The following is a 25,005-nucleotide window of genomic DNA, read 5'->3' on the forward strand; positions in this document are numbered from 1 at the left end:
CCTCCCAGGGAAACAAGGAGCCAACAGAGAGTCTACGCAGTGCCACAATGTGAATTTTGTTTCTAAAAGATGGGTGTTGAGAATGGATTGCAAGGGAAGCAGAGAGTCCGGGTATCAGGCTAGTGTAGTAATCCAGGTGAAAGAGGATGGTGGCAGTGGAAAGAGGGAGGAGGACACAGATTCTACACATATTTGAAGGTGGAACAGGATTTGCTACTGAATTAAAGGTAGGGTGTATGAGATAGGGGAGTGAAGATGATTACAAAGTTTAGGGGTTTTACCACCAGAAGCCTGTGGGGAGAAGGAGTTTGGGGGAAATAAATTCTGTTTGGGTGACGTTGAATTTAAGGTGGCCACCACGCACTCGGGTGTAGATACTGGGGAAGTAGTTGGACCTTATGGAGTGGAACTGGAGAAAAAAAGTCAGAGCTGGAGACCTAAATGTGGGAATGATTAGAATATCAACCACACTTAAAGTCATGAGAGAAGATTAGGTCACCATGAGAATGAGTGTCTACAGAAAAGAGATCAAGAACTGAAACCTTACAGAAGATTTTTTGCATTATCCATCAATAAAAGCAAAAGGCTAACATTAAGTCAGGGAAGGCATTTTCATGGGAAACCACAGCTCAGCAGTGCAGGCATTTAGCTTTCGGGCCAATTCTGGCTTGATTCCCATGAGCTGTCAGCACCAAGGGAGGAGTAATGAAGTGAAAACCAGGGCAGGTCAGAGGCTGGTGGTCAGGACAGCACAGGCAGGCACACATTGCTAAGCCTAAAGAGTGCATTAGAGTTTACAGAGTGATGCATTAGAGTTTACAGAGTGAACTACATTAGATACCAAAGTCACTCATCAGAAAATACCAACTTAAAAACCCCAAAGTCAGCATGAAGTCCCTTCCAGTCTGTCCCTGCAGAAGTAACCATTATGGTATTTGCCTTCTGCCAGTTCAACCCCACTCTGGGTCCCAGGCCTGGAGAACAGACCCTGGGGCACACCAGGACCCCCCCTCCTCATGTGCAAAAGGGCTCAAAAAGAACGTCTTTCTCTGAGTCTCCGTACTGAGACAGAGTACTGAGTACTCTCGGTATGACACCGAGCATATGCTCTGCTTGTGAGAACCATGCAGGAGACCGAGTGAGCATGGAAAGGAGCGTTAGGAGTGCTATCTAGCTGTGTGTATGTGCACTCCCTTACACAGAGCCCTCTTAAAACTTTTAACAGAACGAAGGAACCATGATATATGTATCTGTACCCAATCTTGGTCCAAAACACCTGCAGCATCTTTCAAAACTAGATGTAATATTTACCTTTAATTTAAAAATAAATACAATTCAGCACAAGGGAGAACAGAATTGCAAAATGAGACCTAAATTAGTAAATAACCATCATGAAGCTCTCCATTTCTTTTTAACAGTGGGATATAAATTTGGTCAAAGCAATGAGGAAATCACAATCTCTTACAATATTTACATTATTCAATAAATCAAACATTTTCCCAAGAAATGTGCCAACATCTTCTAATGCCAAGGCCTACAGCAACTTTTCTAACAGTTCTCAAAAAAAGGGCCACTGAGAGAGGCAAAAGGGATCACCATGTGTGAGTTTCCTGTGGCTGTTTCTTAAACTATTCTCTATTTCTAAATAATGTAAGCTGAAGACATACTAGATGTTCACTCAATAAAAGAATCTGGGCCAGGCACCGTGGCTCATGCCTGTAATCCCAGCACTTTGGGAGGCCGAGGTGGGTGGATCTCCTTAGGTCAGGAGTTCGAGACCAGCCTGGCCAACATGGTGAAACACCATCTCTACTAATAACACAAAAATTAGCCAGGCGTGGTGGCACACACCTGTAATCCCAGCTACTTGGGAGGCTGAGGCAGGAGAATCACATGAACCTGGGAGGCAGAGGTTTCAGTGACCCAAGATTGCACCACTGCGCTCCAGCCTGAGCAACAAGAGCAAAACTCTGTCTCCAAAAAAAAAAAAAGAATCTGGAGGGAAAAGAAAGCACAGAATTCCAAGTGCCCAGTGTTTTGACGAAATTTCATGAATGAACACTATTTCCCAAAAACGAATTTTCATGAAGAGTTGGAAGTAGGTTAACAGCTCAGGAAGAACTCCAAGTGCAGCAGTCTGACACCAGCTGAAGCTTGGTCCGCCTACACTAAAAGTCAACCAAGCAGAAGAGACGTCAGCATTCTCATAAAAATTACAGCATCTACCTCAGACTCTTTTCTGATGCCCCCACACCTCAGAAAAAGGAGTGTGAGGGTGAACATGCAGAAATGGCCAAGCTTCCCCACAAAAAGAATCTCAACATGTAGATGGTGAATAACCAACTGAGGCACAAATGTTCTGTTCCTCACAGCAATGTGTGATTATATTTTGTCATCTTGCTTCAAAGAATTCTGATTTCATATCTTTTACATAAGACAGAAATTTCCTAGTAAGAATATCAGCAACAGTTCAGCAGTTTCATTTCTGAAAGAAAAATACCAAGACAGACTGATGAGGCCTTAATAAATTTTATTTCTGTCAAAAGGCCCCATCACTACCCTTCTTTTGCCACTTTTAATTGGCTGCCAAAACCATATTAATTCAGGCAATTAAACAAAAATCAACTGACCAATAGGATAGCAACAATGCATGGAAAATCAAGATATAAAAGTCAAGAGAAGAAGTGCAATTTCTTGATTAAAATACAGATCTAGAGCCATGGGAAACAACTAATGGAAAGTTACCAAGTTGTTGGTACAGCTCTCCAACTCATAAAAGATTAATCAGTCCTGTCCAAAAACTAGACCCTATTTTCCATATCTAGGCAGATTTCTGAGGCATAACCTTTTCAAAATAAAACTCAAAGTACAGATTTAACCAATTCTAAAAACTATTTCTGAATCAGAATACAAGCCAGTAAATCTTTTCGAGTTAAATATAGTTTTCCATTATGGTAGATTATATTGTTGTTTTCAATTATTCGCTAACCTCCCTGAAAGAGGATTATATCCCCCATTGTCATGTGACTTATAGCATTTCCAGATGGAAGAATTAATCGCACTTCTCCACCCCATTGCTAGCAGGCCTGGCCATATGGCTTTCTTCAGCCAAATGAAGGCGAGTAGAAGTGACACACAAGCAGAAGTGTTAATAACTATGAATGAACTGGTTATTTCCTTTTTAATTTTTATTTATTTGTCTGAGACAGGGTCTCACTCTATCAAGCAGGCTGGAGTGCAGTAGTACGATCACAGCTCACTGCAGCCTCAACCTCCCCAGGCTCAGGTGATCCTCCCACCTCCCCCTCCCAGGTAGCCAGGTCTACAGGTGCATGTTACCACACACTGCTCATTTTTGTATTTTTTGTAGAGATGGGATTTTGCAATGTTGCCCAGGCTAGTCTTGAACTCCTGGGCTCAAGTGATCTATCCACCTCGGCCTCCCAAAATGCTGGGATTACAGGCGTGAGCCACCGCACCCGGCCATGGTCATTTCCTTTCTTACCCTCTACCATAAGTATGTCCCAGAGTAGAGTGGCTCATTAAGTCTAGAAATTAAAATATATTGTTTTAAGTCACTGAGCATAACTAGACTAATGTAAGTAATGAAACCACTTCATTTTTAAAGCTGTTTCAATGATCAATGGAATGGAATGAATGATCATTAAGTTTTTGCCTTATAAATGCATGATTTAAGGGGAGGAGAAAAATCTAAATGACTTGTTTGACCTTTAGAAGACCTTATTGAGAACAATAGTACGTTCAAAGACGACAAGGTTCAACAGCTTGCCATTCCAAAGGCATGTAATTAATCTCTAACTGATGGAGGATAAAACAAGGATCGAGGTTATAAACTTAACCGGCATACTAGTCTCCTGGCAAAATAAGGAAATATAATTGTTTGGGATTTTATGAGAGGTCAAAATCATTCCAAAAAGTCCAGGTTCTTCTTTAGCTTTTTAGTATTCGTCTCTGCATGGGAAATCTTACCAAGATCTGAGGATGTGAATAGTTTCACAAATGACTGCTTAAAAAAGAATTTGATGAAAATTACTAGACCTCTCAAACTTTTTTCTAGAAGCCAAAGAGAAACAATACCCAAAGCTAAGACTCCTCTCATAGCTACTCTCATGAAAATATACAAGAATTAAAAACTTAATTTCTGAAGGAAAAACACTCAACACCACCTCTTACAAATTTGTGGCAGATCCTGACAAGCTGCAAGTCCAGAGAAACTCAGAACACTTACTAAGATAAGGCTGACAGATCTTGATATCCAGAGGCTGTGGTGAGAGCGGGCTTTGGGGGAAAAGACACAATTATAAGGTGCCTAGTAAAAGCTGAAAGACGCCAGATGCAGTGGCTCATGCCTATAATCCCAGCACTTTGGGAGGTCAAGGCAGGCAGATCACCTGAGGTCAGGAGTTTGAGACCAGCCTGACCAACATGAAGAAACCTCGTTTCTACTAAACGTACAAAATTAGCCAGGCGTGGTGGTACATGCCTGTAATCCCAGCTACTCGGGAGGCTGAGGCAGGAGAATCGTTTGAACCTGGAAGGCGGAGTTTGTGGTGAGCCGAGATCACGCCATCGCACTCCAGCCTGGGCAACAAGAGCGAAACTCTGTCTCAAAAAAAAAAAAAAAAAATTAACACAACGCTAAGAAAGTCCACATAGGCTTCATGGAGTTATGGTTTCCTACAAGACTTGGGTCTCTGAGCCTGCCTCTACCCTTTACTTCCTGCCAGAGTTCTACCTCTCTTGTTCACTGTATCTCATCTAGGGTCACTGCCCTTTCTCTGCTCCTCTGGCCTAAAGTAAATGAGGTGGCTCTTTGGGGACTTTTCCTAGGGAGTTTTATAGTCCAGAAATACCACATCCTAGGTCTTCCTTCATCTTCCTCCCAGCTTCTCCTCCTTACACACTTAAACACCATGGAATGACAGTAATATTTCTTTCCAAACACAAAGAAGCAAACAAAACATACACCTGGCAGGAAATAGTAGAGTTTCGATTCTAGAACCCATGCTCCCAAACCCATGCTCCTAACCCCTAGCCTAGATTGAATCAGATCCCCTTGAAGTGTCTGGCCAAAAAATAAAGGTAAAAAGCCAGGAAGAAACGGGAAAGTAAAAACTGCCCTGGGTCACTGGGGGTCAAGGAGGGAGACGGGGAGGCTCAGGATGAAACAACCCAGCCTGGGACCTGAAGTTAAATACAGACTTCAACATGTGAACAATTGCTTTAAGCCAGGACTCAAATCAGATGGGCCTCCTAAACAGGTAAGCACAGTTATCTGGTCAAACTGGATGTGAGGTCAGAGGTTTACAACACTTTCTTTGAAACGTTCCCAAGAAAATGATTCATAAACTATACAAACGTCAAGCCCCTTTAGCAGTGTTTCCTCCTTTTGCTATCAAAGTTGACAAAGCATGAAAGAGTGACAGTTTTTTCCACAGTACTAAGGCTACTTTATCAGGTCATTTGAGGATGGCTAAGAACCCTCAAGGTTGGCTGGGTACAGTGGCTCATACCTGTAATCCCAGCACTTTGGAAGGCTGAGGCAGGTGGATCACTTGAGGTCAGGAGTTCAACACCAGCCTGGTCAATAATGTGAAACTCCGTCTCTAGTAAAAATACAAAAATTAGCCAGGCACAGTGGGGCACTCCGTAATTCCAGCTACTTGAGAGGCTGAGGCGGGAGAACTGCTTGAACCTGGGAGGCGGAGGTTCCAGTGAGCCGAGAGCACACCACTGCACTCCAGCCTGGGCAACAGCAAGACTCTGTCTCAAAAAAAAAAAGAAAAAGAAAGAAAGAAAAGAAAAGAAAAAGAAAAAAATCCTCAAGGTCTTATTACTCATTCTTAACCTCAAAAGGTGAGCCACTGGCACACCCTTCCCCACAACAGGCAGAACTGAGCCCAGACATATTATTCCCTCTCTTTCTCAGTATAAGAGATGCTTACCTTCTCTAGAAAGTGTGAAAAAGCTCTATAAGCACATAGGATTTCACTAAAAGGAAAAAACAAAAAGCTTCCAATTAGGTTTTCCTATTTTCCCATGAATATCCTAACAGTAGGCTTTTGTTTCCTGAGGTTGGTTAAAATAAACCTAAAAAAGAAACAAAAAGAAACAGTGTTCTTTATTAACCTAAAAACTAATCAAAACTGTCCTGACAAAACACAGCTTGCAGCCCAGCCACAGTGGCTCACGCCTGTAATCCCAGCATTATGGGAGGCCGAGGCGGGCAGATCATGAGGTCAGGAAATCGAGACCAACATGGCCAACATGGTGAAACCCTGTCTCTACTCAAACTACAAAAATTAGCTAGGCATGGTAGTGCATGCCTGCAATCCCAGCTACTTGGGAAGCTGAAGCAGGATAATCACTTGAACCAGGGAGTCGGAAGTTGCAGTAGCTGAAATCACACCACTGCACTCCAGCCTGGGGGACAGAGCGAGACTCTGTCTCAAAAACAAAAACAAAAACAAGCAGCTTGCTGAATTTTGGAAGGATAACTAATAGCTCCCTCATGGCTCTAAGCTCACCAAAAAACACAAGAAGAGTGTGTGTGTGTGTGTGTAGAGGGTGGTGAAGAACAGAAACCACACTCAGATGCACACCTGGCAGGGCAGCTGGGGTCAAACCTCATTAGGACAAATCTCTTCATAACACTGAAGGACAGGTACCACCCAGTGGGCTAAGCCACTATAATGATAACTACTGAATCAATAGCTTCATGCAGATCTGACAGCCTTAGTATGCTACTGATAAAATGATCCATATTCATTCAACAAATATTTCTGAATGTCTATAAAGTATATCCTAGTAACTCCCCTCCCACCTGGGCACATCATAAAAGGCCTTGCTATTCCTCAAGCCAGTGTCTCTGCACTGCACCTCCCACCCACATTTCTGTCATTCCCAGCATTATGAACAATTTTCAGATCCCACTCTACAGCCAAAACCTCTCCCCTTCCCTCCTCACTGACTCTAATAAAGACCCACCAGAAAGAACATCACTAAGTTCATATGATCTCATTTGGGAGCTAGCCCTGAATTCCCTAAACTTTAAAAAAGTAAAAACAATATACAACTTTCATCAGCAGTTATTTGAATCGCTTCTCCCAACTGTTACTGAAACATGTCAGAGCTGAGAAACCGCGATGAATTAAGCAATCTTCAATCATGTCTCTCAATCAACTTTCCTTCATAGGAATTTAGCAAACTTTCCTCCTACTCCTGAATTATAACTCCAAAAGGAATTAAAAGTGTGGTGTCTCTGGAGGCAGAGATACCTTATTCGCCTTCAAGGTCAGAAGCCTGAATTCTCCAAAAACCCTTTAGATTATTCAACCCAGGACATAGTCTTGCCACCAAGAGGTCAAACAATACCTGTAAGTACCTTACAGATATTTAAGACTACCTTGTGTCTATTCCGTGATCAGCAATACTCCAATAATATTTAAGGGAAGATGGAATATATGCACAGACGTACAAAGCTAGATGACAGTGGCATGTTGGATTCCTAAAGAGGCATACCGGTCTTAAAAAGAAACAACTGAGAGGATAAAACAGGTGCCCAGAATAAAGCTAAAGGAAGAAATTTCAAAATGTCAACAGAAAATAAATTAAAACAAACTCAAACACATCAAACCATATGTGAGTTTTCCTTGAAACTACCCATTTCACTTGCTAAGAAGTTACAAAAACTTACAGCACTGCTATTGACGCCTCACACTATCTAGCTTATCCCTATGTTAACAATTCCTCTTTTACCGTTTAAAAAATTGTGCATCAGCTTCTCAAGTTTTCTTTTACATTTATGTGGAAATTTAATTCCTGGAAACTACAGAACATGATTCAAATTCTCCTATGAAAATATCAAAGTGAAAGGCAAAAATCAATAGATTGATTTAGCAAATTAGAAAACCTGAAAGAGTAATACAGTACAAGCAAAGCTTCACCCTTTAAATACCTTAATTCTCAGAACTAGTAGAGTTATCCAAAAACTTCTCTGTTCTTTAAATTTTTATTAGAAGTAAATTCCTTGAAATACATCTCTCATAAAACTAAAAGAAAAAACCACAATGAATGAGTGTAGAGAAACAGAAAAGCTAGAGTGGTTAAAGAACTGATACAATGTCTCTAGATGAATTCTTTAATTGGCTTTGTTTTTCTACTTTGCTATGCAATAAAATAAAAAGTATGAACCCTTTTTGAGGTGTTCATCTTCATTAGTCATCCAGGGAATCAATAACACACGTTTACTAGATTAGTTAAAATAAGACAACAGACAATAACAAGCACTGTGAAGCAACTGAAACTCATACACCACTGTTGGGAATATCACTTCATAAAACCACTTTGACAGTATCTACTCCAGCTGAACTGCATGGCCCAAAAATTGCACTCTTAGATCTACATCTAACTTAAATGTGTAGATATATTCACCAGAAAATACAAAATCATTCATGACAGTACTGTTCATACTGGTCCAAAACTGGAAACCCAGTGTACATCTACGATAGGATGAATAGCAGTATTCACACGATGGAACTCTATACAGCAATAAGCATGAACCCATAACCACATACAACATGGATCAATCTCACAAATATAACACAGAGGGAAGCTAGACACAAAAGAGTACATGCTCTGTGATCTCAGGTACACGAAGTTCAAAAACTGACTAAATTGATCTATGATATTAGATATAAGGATACCCCTGGGGTAAGAGTTGTGACTAGAAGGGGATATGACACCAAGATGGTCAGATTGGTCTGTGGCTCCATTTGGGTAAAGGAAATGAGGGAGTATTTGGCAGAACACTGAACTGAACCATCTCATAACAGGAATAAGCCCATCCCCTAAAAAGGGCTACCCTGAAGCTATTATTTTTATAGGAAAAAGCAGCTCTATTGAGATGAATAGGGAGGGACTGAGGGAGGGAGGAAGGGAGGGAGGGAGGGAGGAAGGGAGGGAGGGAGGGAGGGAGGGAGGAAGGGAGGGAAGGAGGGAAAGAGGGAAGGAGGGAAGGAGGGAAAGAGGGAAGGAGGGAAGGAGGGAAGGAGGGAAGGAGGGAAGGAGAGAAGGAGGGAGGAAAAGAGAAAAGGTGAATACAGTATTCAGGTTTCATTTCTACTTTTGTTCTTTGAGATGGAGTCTCGCTCTGTCACCCAGGCTGGAATACAGTGGCGTGATTTTGGCTCACTGCAACATCCACCTCCCGGGTTCAAGCAGTTCTCCTGCCACAGCCTCCCAAGTAGCTGGGACTACAGGTGTGCACCACCAAGCCCAGCTAATTTTTGTATTTTTAGTACAGACGTGGTTTTGCCACGTTGGCCATGGCTGGTCTTGAACTCCTGACCTCAAGTGATCTGCCTGCCTTGGCCTCCCAAAGTATCTACTTTTGTTCTAATTGCTTTTATTCTATTTTTCCCCAAGGTCAAAGGGTGAACCAGTCAGAATTAACAACAGAAATCTGAAAAAATTTAGCCAAAAATATTATGCAGATATCAAACACAAATTTACATTCTTGCCACTAACCAAGCCATATTTTATTAACAAGACAAATATCAAAAGAGGTTATATCTGCAATATACAATGAATGCAAACCAACAAGACTAGAGGTTCTTATGTGTTTCTTGGGTGATCAGATAATTATAAAAAGGGATTAGTTATGTGTTCTGAGAGTTAAACTAAGCCCCATTGCTCAATTATATTAACTAAATGAATTCAAAAAAAGAAAAAACCCAAAACACCCCCAACAGAGTTACAGGGCTCCTGACACTGTTTCCAATTAACTGATTGCTTTGGTAATGAAAAAAGCAAGAGAGCACCTATTTCTGACAGGTTTTTCTGCATGCACATCCACATACAAACACTCAACTCAGCCATGTGTTTGTAATAAGATTCTTCATTGGTGAAAATATCATTTGCTTCCAGCATTCATAATTTAAATGCAAAGTGCAGGGAAGGAAAAGGTAAACAGGTATCTGAGTTTAAAAGCCAAAGAGAGAAAATAAAAACTCAAATTATGCCACCTGCTAGGCTCACAAAGAGGACATGCTCATAGACAATTCCCATCTCTAGTGGCTGCAGTGTTTTAACAAGAGCCTCATTGTCAAGCATCCCCCATTCAAGGCAATTTTGCTGTTTTTCTGCCGTGTCCCTCCCCAACACCATACCATTCAAGGAACCTGAGTTTTCCGTATCTCTATGGTCTGGTAAAGAATAGACTGCTTTATTTTAAATCAGAAAGGTAACCAAAAGAAGACAACTAAAAATAATAAGACAAAAATAATAAGATATCTAATAAAAACTAGGAGACAGAGAGAAGAGGAAAGAAAGGTGTGAGGGAATATAAATTCCACTTCTTCCTTAGCAGGAAATTAACAGATACTGTCAAATTTATGAACCCAAGGATAGACTGGCAGTATATTTTATACTGCAAATTCTTTGACACTCCCATCAAGTGGCAGGTCGATGTCCCCTCTTCTTGAGTCTGAGCAAGTTTTGTGCTACAACCAATAGTTTGGCAAAAGGGAAGTTATGTAACTTCTGACACTATGTCATAAAGGGCCATGCAGCTTCCAACTGGTTTGCCCGAGGTGCTCGTAGCAGGGTGTGATGGTTAATTTTATGTGTTGACTTGGAGGATGTTTTCAGATGAGATTCACATTTAAATTAGGTAACTATGGGTAAAAGAGACTGCCCTCCATAATGTGGGTGGGCCTCACCCAAACAGCTGAAGGTATGAACTGAACAAAAAGACCAGCCTCCCTGAGCTAGAGGGAATTCTCCAGCAGACCACCTTCAGTCTTCTTCTAGATTCTCCTGGTCTCCATCTGTCGGCCCACACTGCAGATTTAGGACTAGCCAGCCTCTAAACTGAATAAGCCAATTCCTTGTTTTAAAAATCTCGTGTGTGTGTGTGTGTGCGTGTTGTGTATATATATACACACAATGTATGTGTATACATACACATATATATGTATACACACACACACACACACACACTATTGGTTATGCTTCTCTGGAGAACCCTTAGCAATACATGAGGGAAGCCTGCTGCCACACAAGTTCAACTACCTGGAGCCACCATGCTGAAGTCACCACGAAGACACGTAGTTGCCATGAAGACAAATGAAGTCAACATGTGTAGGTGCTCTGCTCAACAGTCATTGCTGAGCCCAGCATTCCAGCTAGTCCCACCAAGGCAGAAAGTCACGGGAGCGAAGCCTTTTTGGACCCTGTGGACCAGAACATCCACCAGCTGGGTACCAGGGAATGACCTCAGTCAACACCAAAAGCAGCAGAATCACCCAGCCCTGCCTGAATCCCTGATCCACAGAATTCAAAATACCATAAAACAAATTTTTAAGCCACTAAATTTTGGGGGCTAATTTGCTTAAAATAACAACTAGAAGAACTAAAAACAGAAACAGCAGTTATCACACCTAAACCAAGACTGTAGCTGAGTTGGGACCAGACAAGAGTGATGAGTTTTGTTTTTATTTTAAACTCCTGTGGTTTATATTATTTACACTATGTGTATTAGAAATTTTAAAATTCAGATATTTAAAAATTAAGGGAATAACAGCAAACATGTTTAAAACTTACTGTATACCAGCCACCCTTCTAAGCGTTCTTGAGTCTGGACAGGTTTGTGACTGCCTCAACCAACAGAATTGGTTTTAACTCATTCAATCCTCACAAGAACCCAATAAAGGAGGTGCTTTTATTATCCCTGTTTATAAATGGGAAATTGACACACAGAGAGGTTCAGTAACTGTGTCAAAGGTCACACAGCAAGCAATAGATCCTAGATTAAAAGTAGCCAGCCTGGGCCTACACCTGCAATATTTCCAGAGATCACCAGGCTGGCTTGGCAGTCACAAGTCACAGGAGGAAAGGTACAACCTCAAATTGCCATTCACCTGGGTCTCCAAGCATATGACTGACCATGGTATTATGTATCAAGCGCCGCCAACTTTTACTTTTTCAAAACCTATTGCCTAAATGCAGTGCCCTTTACTCTAATTCCCACCTGTACACATTTTTCAAGGCATATCACCCGGATCTCTCTACTCAGCATTAATTTCTCCATCTCCTTCCTTTCCAGAGTGAACTTTTCATATCAATATTGCGTATTTCTATCATTTTGCCTATTATTAATATGATTTTGCATCATTATACATTCATTCCCTATGAACTCTTAGCTTTCTAGTCTCTGATTTCCCCCACCAAGGCCTTGCATATAATAGAAATTTAAGTACTGTTTACTAAAGTTAAGTGATACTGGCTTATTCTGAATGAAGGCTGGTCTAGTAGCCTTCATCTTAGAGAAATTATCACTGAATTTTACCTGAGGGGAAAGGAGAGGAGTTAAGATCTACAATTAGGCAAAGCAGCAGCCTACTGCATTCTAATCTCTGGCAGGTGTTTACCATTAAACTCCATGATGCTGACTAGAATGCACCAAACAGCTTTCTCCCAAAAAGCTCTAAGTACTTTTTTCTGCCTATATATTAGTTCACTTATTTTTGGCATCTTCCAGAAAAAGAATGGTAAGGAAGGCAGCATCACCGACCCCACTGTCCAGTGGTCAACTGGGGCTCTCCCTGTGCACCGTTGATCTCTCTCCTTGAGAAGGCTCAGTGTCTCTTTAGTGATGTCTGCTCCCTAGCCAATTTCTAGATTCCTTAAAGCCAAGCTCAAGTCTTACTTTTGGGGGAAGCAACTCCTAACCATCCAGACAAAAAAGATTTCTCCCTCAGAACTTAAACAAGTACTGCATTTGCAGAATAAACACTCCTTGGTCATGTATAAGAATTTTGCCTAACTGGTATTTTTAATTCTTAGATACAATTTCTGGACAATCAACTACTTAATGGTATGATCCTTCTTATACCCTTTCAAGCTCTTGGCTCAATACCTTTGCAAACAGTATCATATAAAGAAAACTAGTAAGTGATCGGTAAATGAAACTGCCACAAAAGTTCAATTTATGCTATTTTTAAAGAAGTTATCAGGGTCAACCTCACCATTATTTTCAGAATTGCAGTTTAACCCAATGAGACACCCTTTTGCAGGTAATGTATTAGCAATTTAAAGATTTCTTAGACTGGGTGCAGTGGCTCACACCTGTGTGCCAGCACTTTTAGGAGGCCAAGGAGGGAGGATTGTTTGAGGCCAGGAGTTTGAGACCTGCCTGGACAACCTCGCAAGACCCTGTCTCTTCAATTAAAAAAAAAAAAAAAAAAGGAAAAATTAGCTGAGCGCAGTGGCACGTGCCCGTAGTCCCAGCTACTCGGCAGGCAGGCTGAGGCGGAAGGATTGCTTGGGCCTAGGAGTTCACAGTTACAGTGAGCTCTGATCCTGTCACTGCACTCCAGCCTGGGTGACACAATGATATTCTGTTTCAAAAAAATTTAAAAAAAAAAGATTTCTTTAACCAATTCCATATTAGGTTCAAGGACAACTCTGCAGGCAGCAGTTTAACAATAAAGATCTCAAGCCACATAAACAAAAATCTCAAATTTATGAAATACCCAAGACGGAGGTAAAAACTGTACGCACAAAGATGATTTCCACAACAGTATATACTAGTAAAACACCAGAAATTAACACGCATTTCTAATGTGAGGATTATTAAATGAAAGCACAACCTTAGACACATTCAGGGACTAAAAAGTCATAAAGACTAAAGCAGTATTAAGATATTGTGTTAAGAAACAAAATACAAAATTGAATATTAGAATTGTGACTTCATAAAAACATGAACAGACATGGAAAAGCACTGGAAGTGAAGACAACAAATAATTAGTCTGCTAGGATGGGTTAAATACAGGTCATAATGGGCCGGTGGCTCATGCCTGTAATCCCAGCATTTTGGGAGGCTGAGGTGGGCAGATCACGAGGTCAGGAGATGGAGACCATCTGGATCAACACGGTGAAACCCTGTGTCTACTAAAAGTACAAAAATTAGCTGGGTGTGGTGCATGTGAATGTAGTTCCAGCTACTCGGGAGGCTGAGGCAGGAGAATCGCTTGAACTCGAGAGGCAGAGGTTCCAGTGAGTCCAGATCGCACCACTGCACTCAGCCTGGCGACACAGCGAGACTCCGTCTCCAAAAATAATAACAATAAATAGGTCATATTTTGTCCATGTGCCAAACTCTGCAGATCTACTGCTCTTCCAATTTAAAAAGGATGCCACAGAACTCTCTCACACTGCGGGTAGAAGTATAAACTCTACAACCACATCAGAAATCTGCTTGACCATATCCTCTAAACTGAATCCTAGTTCAGAACTTAGAAATTCTGCTTCTGAATAGAATTTGTACAAATGTACACATTTGTATTGGGTATTGTGTATCAAGACATATACTAGAATTAGAATGTTCAAAGTCACACTATTTGCCATGGAAGAAATTGGAAACTATGCAAATGCCCCTCAACCCTAAAAATTGATAAATTATAGTCATACAATTGAATATTACACAGCAGTGAAAATAATTGTACAGCCACAAGCAACAACACAGCTGAATCTCACAAATATCATGTTGAGAGAAAGAAACCCGGATACTAAATGCTATATACTGTGTGTTTGTGTAGAGCATGAAAACAGACAAATCTATCCACAGTTGGTATAACGGTTACTCTTCGGGAGGGGCAGTGATTGGACAAGAGTATAGGGGCACTTCTGCAATGCTGGCAATATTTTGGTTCTTTACCTGGGTACTTGTTATATGTTTACGTTCACTTTGTGAAGATGTACTCTTAAGATGTACAGCTATGGGCCAGGCACGGTGGCTCACGCCTGTAATCCCAGCACTTTGGGGGGCCAAGGCATGGCGGATTACCTGAGGTTGGGAGTTCGAGACCAGCCTGACTAACATGGAGAAACCCCATCTCTACTAAACATACAAAATTAGCCGGGCATGGTGGTGCATGCCTGTAATCTCAGCTACTCGGGAGGTTGAGGCAGGAGAATCACTTGAACCTGGGAGGCAGAGGTTGCAGTGAGCTGAGATCACGCCATTGCACTCCAGCCTGGGCAACAAGAACAAACCCCATCTCGGGGGGGGGGGGGAAGGGCCAAGCTGGGTGGCTCACACCTGTAATCCCAACACTTTGGGAGTCAGAGGCGGATAGATAACCTGATGTCAGGAGTTCCAGACCAGCCTGGCCAACATGGCGAAACCCCGTCTCTACTGAAAATACAAAAATTGGTGTGGTGGCTCACGCCTGGAATCCCAACACTTTAGGAGGCTGAGGTGGGTGCATCACGATGTCAAGAGATTGAGACCATCCTGGCCAACATAGTGAAACCCTGCCTCTACTAAAAATACAAAAATTAGCTGGGTGTGGTGGCACGTGCCTACAGTCCCAGCTACTCAGGAGGCTGAGGCAGGAGAATCGCTTGAACCCAGGAGGTAGAAAGGTTGCAGTGAGCCAAGATCTCACTACTGCACTCTAGCCTGGCAACAGAGCAAGACTCTGTCTCAAAAAAAAAAAAAAAAATTAGCCGGGCATGGTGGCAGATGCCTGTAATCCCAGCTACTTGGAAGACTGAGGCAGGAGAATCGTTTAAACCTGGGAGGCAGAGGTTGCAGTGAGCAGATACTGTGCCATTACACTGTAGCTTGGGTGACAAGAGCAAAACTCCGTTGGCGGGGGAGTGGGGTGTGGGGTGTGGGAGATGTATGCCTATGGTACAGCTCTTCCTCTTGTTTTGAGAGAGGATATTGCTCGGTTGTCTAGGCTGAAGTGCAGTGGCATGATCACAGTTCACTGCAACCTCAAACTCCTGGGTTCAAGTGATCCTCCCGCCTCAGCCTTCCAAGTAGTTGGGACTACAGATGTATGTGCCACCACACCCGGTTATTTTTTATTTTTTAAGTAGAGATGGAGTCTTGCTATGTCAATGTTCTAAATTACAAAAAAAAAAAAAAAAAAAAAAAAGATGGCATAAGCCAACTCACCCATGCAACAGGCCTAAAACTTCCCCAAACACTTGAAAACAAGTTGACTTTTTATTGAAGGGTGAGTGAGAAGTGTAGTGAATATTGCATAATTTGGATAGCTTCAACTCTCCTCACTAAAAATGATTTTTAATACATGCACACATTATCCAACAAAAAGCCAGAGTGAAGGGTCCAATTTTTCAGACCCACTCTGCTGCTTCAGAATCTGCTCACCCTACAGTTACTCCATCTTAACAGTCCTCAGCTCCCACAAGCACTGCCCCTTTAGGCCATTCTCCCATCCCTCTCCCCAGTTCCTTGCACTGCCCCCAACTAGATCCTTTTCCATCCTCCTCCTCCCACCTGGGCTAAAAAGTTAATGTATGCACACACTAACTCAGAACTATTTATGAACAGACACCGATACTCATGAAATGAAACTAGTCTTCAATGTATCAATTCCAGTAGCCATTTGCCTGTGGTTTTTTGGTTTCTTTCCTTGGGGCCAGTTTGGATATTTTAAAAAATTATTTTTAAGCCTACAGTCTTTTTTCCTTCTAACATTCCCTGCCGAGAGCGCACACACACACACACCCAGAACTCACTTTTGCTGAGGTAGAACCTTGACTAGAGTGATTTATGGACTAGGCAAGTCTAGAGTCCAGAGAGCATCCCTGTGCCCTAAGGGGATAAAATGTATTCCCAATTTGTGTATCTCTAAAGGAGGCAATTATTCCTCTACTGGAAGCTTCTCGTCCATCCTTATTCATTTTAACCTCCCCATAGGACAGTCAATACTTAATTTTTCTTCCATTGCTTCAGCAGCACCTTTCCCCAAACCTAGTAACAGAAAAAGGACCGAAGGTAATAACCTCTCGTTTTTTCACTCAACCTCTATCTTGGAAAAACTTCCTAAGTAGCTGCCTTAAAATGAGGGAGAAGGGCTGGGAGACGTAAGAATGACTGCTAATCGGCATAGGGTTTCTTTTTGGGGGCAACAAAACAGAACTAGATAGTAGTGATGATTTCATAACTTTATGGATATATTAAAAACCACTGAATTTTACACTTTAGAAGAGTAAATTTTTGTTTATTACACTTCAACTTTTTAAATAAAACGTGGCACTTCTCAACACTTTAGTAGAGAAAGTTTGATGAAAAGAGAAACTGGCAGATGAATGCTAGTTAGCTGTTACACCACCTAAAAATGAACTTGAATAAACTCAGGAATCCAAAATAAGCAAACAGACCCTAATTTCCATTCAACTCCAGAGGTGGGGGGCAATGAAGGTGAGGAAAGGAATTGCACGATTATAGATCTGGATGATTAAGCTTCTTTATTAGTCTCGGGTATCAGGGTCTAATAGAATCCATTATTTAATAAGATGGGCTGACCCTCCGTAGAGGCCATGTGCAGAAAGCAAGCGCTGGGGGACGCCATAAATTGTTGTTAACGCTAACACGGCCAAGGCCTTCACTAGGTCATGCTCGTGCAGCACGGCTCGTGCTGACCTGCAAGAGTCACCAAGAACAGTTGCCTCTGAAAGTTCCATGGGACCCAGGTGAAGAAGACGAATGGTCAAGGGGCAGTGGCTGCTGCGAGTGCCACTGCGAGTTCGCCAAAGCGGCATGGAAAACGGGACATTCAGGGGCAAGCCCGCTTAACGGCCCCTGCACCTTCCTTCGACCTGAACAGCTGGTCCTCCGAAACCCACGCTGTCCGCGCCCGGCTGGGCTGCCCCCAGAGGCCCTGAGCGCCGCAGCGCCCACACACACCCCTCCCCCACCTCCCCGCCCTCCAACCCTGGCCGGAGCCATCTCGGAGTTGGCGGAGGGCGACCTGAAGCCACCTGCCCCTCTGGGGCCGAGGATAAAGGGGTCTTGACCACCACTCCCTCCTGCAGAGCACAGCACCGAACTTCACGGAGAGCCGCTTCAGAGAGGGTCCCCCATTCCACCCTGGGCTGGGGAACGGCCCAGAGGCATCCAAAGGCCAGAGCTCCGGGCCGGGGGCGGGCAGGCGCCCGCACCTTCTCGCCGGCCGGCCCAGTCCGAACTTTCTCGCTGCTCTGTGCCCAGGGCGCCTCTCCGTCTTCCAGACTGGCCGAGCTCCGCCGCTGCACAGCGCGCCAAACTCCGACAGCCGCGGGGCCGACACCACCTCTCGGACCCCTCCCTAGGACCGCCCCGAGGCCGCCGGGTTCACCCGGGCGAGCGGGAGCCCGCGAGGCTGCCCTCCGCCACCCCCACGGCCACCGTGCGACCCCAGCGCGCGCCAAGTTGGCTCGGCGCGGGGGCCAGCCTGAGGCAGCGGTAGGGGCCTGGCGCTCCGGGGCAAACCCTTAGCGAAAAGGGGCGCAGCGCAACCCTCTCGCGTCACTCACCTTCAGCCGCTCTTTCCCAACCTGCCGGCCGTTCGCTCACTCCGCCGCGGACCCGGAGCTCGGGGAGGGGCGGGGCGCAGGGGGCGGAGTCGGCCCCGGCTGGCAAGCGCCAGAATTAAACCCTGAATCGCACAGGAGCCTTCGGGCTCTGCGGCCGCCGCCTGGGCGGGGAAGCTGGGGCAGACCAGCAAGCCTCTCAACCCGGGGTGGGAGACAGCTGTGGCTGCGGCTGCACTCCGAAGCGGCGCGTGAGAACGGCGCGGCTGGTGAAGCCCGACTGCTCCCTCAGTCCCGAGGACGCCCGGCTCTCCGCCGCGCGCTCTTTGTACCGCGGAGCCGGCAGCGGGCGGATCTCTGCGCCTGCGCGCCGCTGCAACTCCACCAGGCCCACTAGGCACCTTCGTGCACCTTGGCCGCCTCGCCTGGCCCGCGGGCCTTGCCGCGGCGAGAATTAAGCAGAAGAGCTTCCTCCACCCCGGCTTGCTCCTTCTACCAACCCGTATTTACCACCTCCATCCTCGCACACACACCCGCAAGGGGAAAAGAAATCCACCCCACCGTGAGACGGTGCGGTCCTCCCATCTCCGACTGGGGCGGGCGGGGGGTCCTGGCAACGAGGATGGCCTTGCAACGTCCACCCCAGCGCGTTTGTACCGCCCCTCCCTCCACGCCGCTAAGAAGTTTGCTGACCGCGGATGAGAGAGGGACGGGAGCGTGCAGAGGTGTTTCCCACAGGTGCCTCATCAGCGGCCAGAAACCTCCCGCCTACAAGGGCACCTCCCTTGTGACCTCCGTGCATTGGCCCTGGCTCGGCGGCAGGACAGAGTCCTCAGTGGAAAGGGGAGGATGCGTGTTCAGAAGGTTCCAGGTGTCTGGGGACTCCATAGAAGACCCAATGCCTGCCTCAGGGACTCAGGATTGAACTGGCTTCCTAGTTCAGTCCTAAATACGCGATTTGGAGCAATCCAGTAGGTACAAGAGAAATTAGTAGGGATTGAGAAGTTGTAACTTTAGTCTTTCAAATTGAAGGTAGCTAGAATAAACAGAAGAGCTTGGGAACAGAAGGAACGACTTTATAAAACCAGGTATTACTTAAAAAACAATGTCAGCTCTTCAATCAACTGATTTTCTTAAGGGGGAGAGTCCTCCCCTCACCCCCAAGCTCTCTAGCACCGCACACATCCAGCAGGGCGTTGCACACGCTTAGTCTTTTTTGTAAGTGTGCAAGTGAAGAGCCATCAAACTTTACAAGGCAACATGCTTGCCTCTGGGGAGAAGACGCTGCTTCCCCACAGTTCACAGCGAAGCACACCTGCAAATTCCTGAACTTGATGGCTCCTGACTGTTTAGGGAATAGGTAAAGGGCAGCTGGAAGAGATGTGAAGGCAGGAAACCTCATTTTGAATCTCAGCCCCTTTGCCAGCTCACTGGGTGGCAGTAAACAAACTCTTTCCTCCTCCTGGGCCTTTTTCATCTGTAGAATAGGGCATTGGATGAAGTAGATATTTTCTAAAATCCCACCCCCCCCCCCACTCCGCCCCAAATGTCTACTATTCTATGAAAAGGAGAATTGTTTCCATGGTGATAAGGGATGAGATATCAGAGGCAGCAGGACTCCTGCATTTAAAAAGTACTCGTGGGCCCAGTGCGGCGGCTCAGGCCTATAATCCTCGCACTTTGGGAGGCAGAGGCAGGTGGATCACTTGATTCCAGGAGGACAATACGGTGAAATCCCGTTTCCATCAAAAAAAAAAAAAAAAAAAAAAATTAGCTGGGAGTGATGGCGCGGGCCTGTAGTCCCAGCTACCCTGGAGGCTAAGGTGGGAGGATCACCTGAGCCCTGGAGGTCGAGGCTGCAGTGAGCAGAGATCAAGCCACCGCCCTGTAGCCCAGGCGGCAGAGTGTAACCCTGTCTCAAAAATAAATAAATAGTGCCCTCGACTGGGTGCGGTGGCGCACACATATAATCCCAGCACTTTGTGAGGCCGAGATGGGCAGATCACTTGAGGCCAGGAGTTCAACACCCGCCTGACCAACATGGTGAAACCCCATGTCTACTGAAAATACAAAAAAATTCGCTGGGCATGGTGACGTTCACCTGTAATCACTTCAGCCTGGGCGACAGAGCGTGTCTCTTGTCTTAAAAAAACAAAAACAAAAACAAACAACAACAAAAACTCCCCAGAATTCCCAGCCTTCATCTCTCCTTTATTTCTCCTTCTTTGCATTTAGTCAGTAAACATTGATAGGCCCTCAAGAGTAAGCAAAACTAATCAATCAAAAGTATGGCAGATTCTGAATTTTTAGTGGATTTATACTTGAAATTTCGTTTTTAATTTAGTCATTTTATTGACATACAACTCACATGCCATACAATTTACTCCTAAAATATATAATTCAGTGGTTTTGAATTTATTCCCAAAGTCACGCAACCACCACTACTAATTCCAGAACATTGTCATCCCAGTAAGAAACCCCATACCCATTAGTTGCTCCCCATTCCTCCCTACTCGCAGCCGCTGGCTACCACTAATTTACTTTCTGTCTCTATGGATTTGCTGATTCTGGACGTTGCATATAACTAGGAACATAACAACATGCTACTTTTGGTCCGGCTTCTTTCACTTAAGGTAATAGTTGCAAGGCTCATCCATGCTGTAGTATGTTTCTGTACTTTCTTCCTCTCCCCACCCATTATACCATTTATTGATGATAGAATTGTACTGGAAAACAGTCACAAAAGAACAATCTTTGAATAGAACTGTTTACTAAGTGAAACATTTCTTGAAATATAACACGCGAAAGATTGTCAAACATGTCAGCATAGAAGCCCTCGGATTTATACAGAGACTCTTGGCTGGGCGCTCGTGCCTGTAATCCCAGCATTTGGAGAGCCCAAAACAGGAGGATAGCTTGAGCCCAGGAATTTGACTGAGACCAGCCTGGGCAATAAAGTGAGACCTCATCTCTATTTAAAAAAATTAACAATTAAGAAAATTAAAATACTCTCAGCAGTAATTTTCACAAATTCCAATTTTGTGTGTGTGTGTGTGTGAATACCTGTATTTGGGAACAATGAACCATATTTTAGCTGGGCTTCTTGCAATAGATGTGCTCACACTGAGATATATGAAAGAAAAGAATTATTTTTGGTCAATGGATAAGCCCTTAGCTATAAATGGAGGCAACAAATAGCTTCTAAATATCGAATGGTCTATTCAACACTATATATTTTTTTTTTTGTAAAGTTTGTGATTGGTCCTTGGTGCCTTGATTGATTTCTTCTCATTTTCAAGAAAAGACAGAGACTAGTATTGAAGACCTTGCAGGCAGACACCTTATTGAGGCCACTTTAACCAGTCAGTGAGTTGTTTGGTCCTCGTTGAAAGTTCTTGGCATAGATTTAAAACAGAACTTTTAAGAGTTTTAAAGTCCTAAGTTGCAACCAACTGTTGTGTGGTGGATGAACTTTTTAGAGAGGGTGGTCTAGAATTTCATTTATATTTTCCAGCATTGCTCCAAATCCATTTTGAAGCATTTTGCTCAAGCTTGAAAGAACCAGAATTTTTTTTTTTTTCTTTTTTCTCAACTTTTATCTACACAAGATGTCTGAAGACTCAATGAATCAGAAAGTTTTGGCTGTCCCACTCTCAGTATAGCTTTGGAAGAAGAAAGTCGTTCAGTAACTGCTGGAGTACAGAAAGTAATTTGTAACATTGACCTCTCTTTTTATATAGTCATATGTTGTAATCTTTCCTTTTCCAATAATAGAACTTTCTGAAGGTTCCACTGTTGCTTTCCAATTTTCAGATTTTGAGAGGGCCTCATCTGTGCAAGTCCAGGGTATTGAAGCGCCGTAGGAGGGAGAAAATCAGGGTATAGAAAAACTTCACTTGGCTCCTCTGTGAAAGATTCTACAACATTTTCTATTGTTTCTGGCTTTAAGTTTAGGTGCATCCTTTAAATATAATTGAGTAAAGTATCCTTTACCTTTTCGTTTTCTGATAAATCACCTTTATCTGTTAAATTTCCTTCCACACTGCTGTTTCCATATTTCAGTTTCCAATTTGGAGCAAACAAAGTTTCACTTGTTGTTTTCTGTAGCTGAACATGAATTAATATGGGACTTATTTTCGTCCTTAAAAAAGTCTTCACCAGCATAGGACCAGCAGAGACCTAATGGCATCTGCAGTCCAGGGTAAGAACAAACTTGCTCATCAACTGAAGCACTTGTTAGTGAGTGGTTCAGAGTGAAGAGCCTTATGAAGTTACCAGTTACATTAAAGCCAGTTTCCATTACAGATTTTTTGGAATTCCTGTTATCTATGAAATCTCTTTCAGTAAGAGGATAACTCCATAACTGACATGTCACTTGTTTATTATTCTTGTTAATTTTGCTTCATGAGAGATGTTTGACACACATAGGTTACTGCCACAGTTGTCACTATTTTTTCTCCCCATTTTGTTGTAGCCCCCTCTGCAAGGATGGCAGTTGGTGGCAGCCTTGTCGGCAGTGGCGGATCTTCAAGGTCTGGGGGCTGGCAATAGTGGAACTGTGGCAGCAAGAATGGGGCCCAGGGATGCCGGCTTCAGCTTGAAGGAGTTAAAAATATGCTACTCTAGCATATTGACCATTTTTAGTTAAAGGCACTTGAAAAACAGCAGGTGCAAGAAGATCACTCGGCCCTTCCTTCTGTTTCTTAAAAGCAGCTGATAAAATTCCCATGTAAAAGATGTTCTCTTTCTACCAGAAGGAAATATTCTCATCATCAAGGAGGGAAAGAATCTGAGGGAAATATTACAAACAAACTTGTCAGACTAATCCTTGTCCTCTTTGCCACTTCTTCACCAATTAACTAGCAAGCCCCTTTTCCTTGTCACATTTTCATCATGTCCTTCTCTTTGTCTAAATCAGTATATACATGTTCATCTCTAATTGCATCTTTGGGTCTTCATTTCCTTGTAAAGTCTCCTGTGCAACACAAAACTTGTATTAAACAAATTCGTATGTTTCTCCTATTGATCTGTCTATGTCAATTTAATTATCAGTTTTAGCCAAAAATCCCAAAAGGGTGCAGGTAAAAAATGCCTCCCCTTCATGTTCCTCGGGGCTTTTTCTGATTTTAAGGTGTCTCAGGCCCATGTGTCCTTTCCAGAGTCCTCTTCCCTGGCCCCTGCTTCAAGTACAAGGCAAATGATTTAGCAGGAGCCCCCTCTGCAAGGATGGCAGTTGGTGGCAGCCTTGTCGGTGGTGGAGGATCTTCAAGATCTGGGGGCTGGCAATAGTGGAAGTGTGGCAGCAGGAATTGGGCCTAGGAATGCCAGCTTCAGCTGGGGCTGTAACTCCTGGGGTTTCAGTACATCTTTCCTTTTTATTGCTGGACAATATTCTATTGTATGGATGTATCACATTTTGTTTATCCATTCATCCTTTGATGGCCATTGGGGTTGTTCCACTTTGGGCTATTATTAGCAATGCTGCTATGAATATTCAAGTGAGTGTTTTTGAATAAATGTGTTTTCCTCTCTCTTGGGTATATATCTAGGAATGGAATTTCTTGGTCATATGATAACTCTATGTTTAACTTTTTTTTTTTTTTTCTGAGACAGAGTCTCACTCTGTTGCCCAGGCTGGAGTGCAGTGGCACGATCTTTGCTCACCGCAAGCTCTGCCTCCCAGGTTCACGCCATTCTCCTGCCTCAGCCTCCCGAGTAGCTGGGACTATAGGTGCCCAGCTACTTTTTTGTATTTTTAGTAGAGGCAGGGTTCCACTGTGCTAGCCAGGATGGTCTCGATCTCCTGACCTCGTGATCCACCGGCCTCAGCCTCCCAAAGTGCTGGTATTACAGGCGTGAGCCACTGCACCCAGCCGAGTCTATGTTTAACTTTTTGAGGAACTACCAAACTGTTTTCCAAAGTGGCTATACACTTTTAGATTCCCATTAACAACATATAAGGGTCCTAATTTATCCAAATGTTTGCCAACAGTTGTTGTTATCCTCTTTTTGATCATAGATATCCCAGTGGCTATGAAGTAGTATCTCATTGTGGCTTTAATTTGCTTTTCTCTAAGACTATGTTGAGAATTTGTATTGGCCATTTGTATATTTTCTTTGGAGAAATGTCCATTCACATCTTTCGTCTATTTTTAAATTAGGTTATATGTCTTTTTATTGTTGAATTGTGAGAAGTCATTGTTCATATCTGATAAGTGATACTAGTCCTTTAGCTGATATATGATTTAAAATATTTTCCTCCATTCTGTGAGTTGTGTTTTCACTTTTTTGATTAATGTCCTTTGAAACACAAATGTTTTTAACTTGATAGTCATGTATTTTTACAATATGTCAGCTAACTCATGTTTCTCAAAGTACTGCATGCTATTGTAACAAAAAACCTTTGAAAATATATTTTTAAAAGGATAAAGGAAAAATAACAATTACTTATGGCTCCATAACCTAGATATAGCCACTGTTAAGATTACAGCAAATTTCCTACAGCAAATTTTTAAACACACATTACTTATTTGATATCACACCCAAGGAAAACATGTGGCCTTGTACTCTACACATGGGTCATAAGGAGGACTATCCTACTGACAGCATGCCCATGTTCAGAACCTTTTCCTCTCCCTCCTTTCTCATCAA

The 25,005-nt window shown here is 43.4% G+C and overlaps 1 protein-coding gene across 5 annotated transcripts in view; it reads right to left on the bottom strand.

Annotated features, from left to right (window-relative positions):
- KANK1 (KN motif and ankyrin repeat domains 1) overlaps window positions 1–18,578 on the bottom strand; it is a 240,089-nt gene extending 221,511 nt beyond the window's left edge. For all 5 annotated transcript variants that reach the window (XM_025359369.1, XM_025359367.1, XM_025359377.1 and 2 more), the window contains exon 1: window positions 18,358–18,578. The gene's annotated coding sequence lies outside the window, so the exon portion shown is untranslated. The remainder of the gene's footprint in view (window positions 1–18,357) is intronic.
- Between the last annotated feature and the right edge of the window lie 6,427 nt (window positions 18,579–25,005).

The sequence above is a fragment of the Theropithecus gelada genome, chromosome 15, assembly GCF_003255815.1.
Source record: "Theropithecus gelada isolate Dixy chromosome 15, Tgel_1.0, whole genome shotgun sequence".
In the NCBI taxonomy this organism is placed as follows: Eukaryota; Metazoa; Chordata; class Mammalia; order Primates; family Cercopithecidae; genus Theropithecus; species Theropithecus gelada.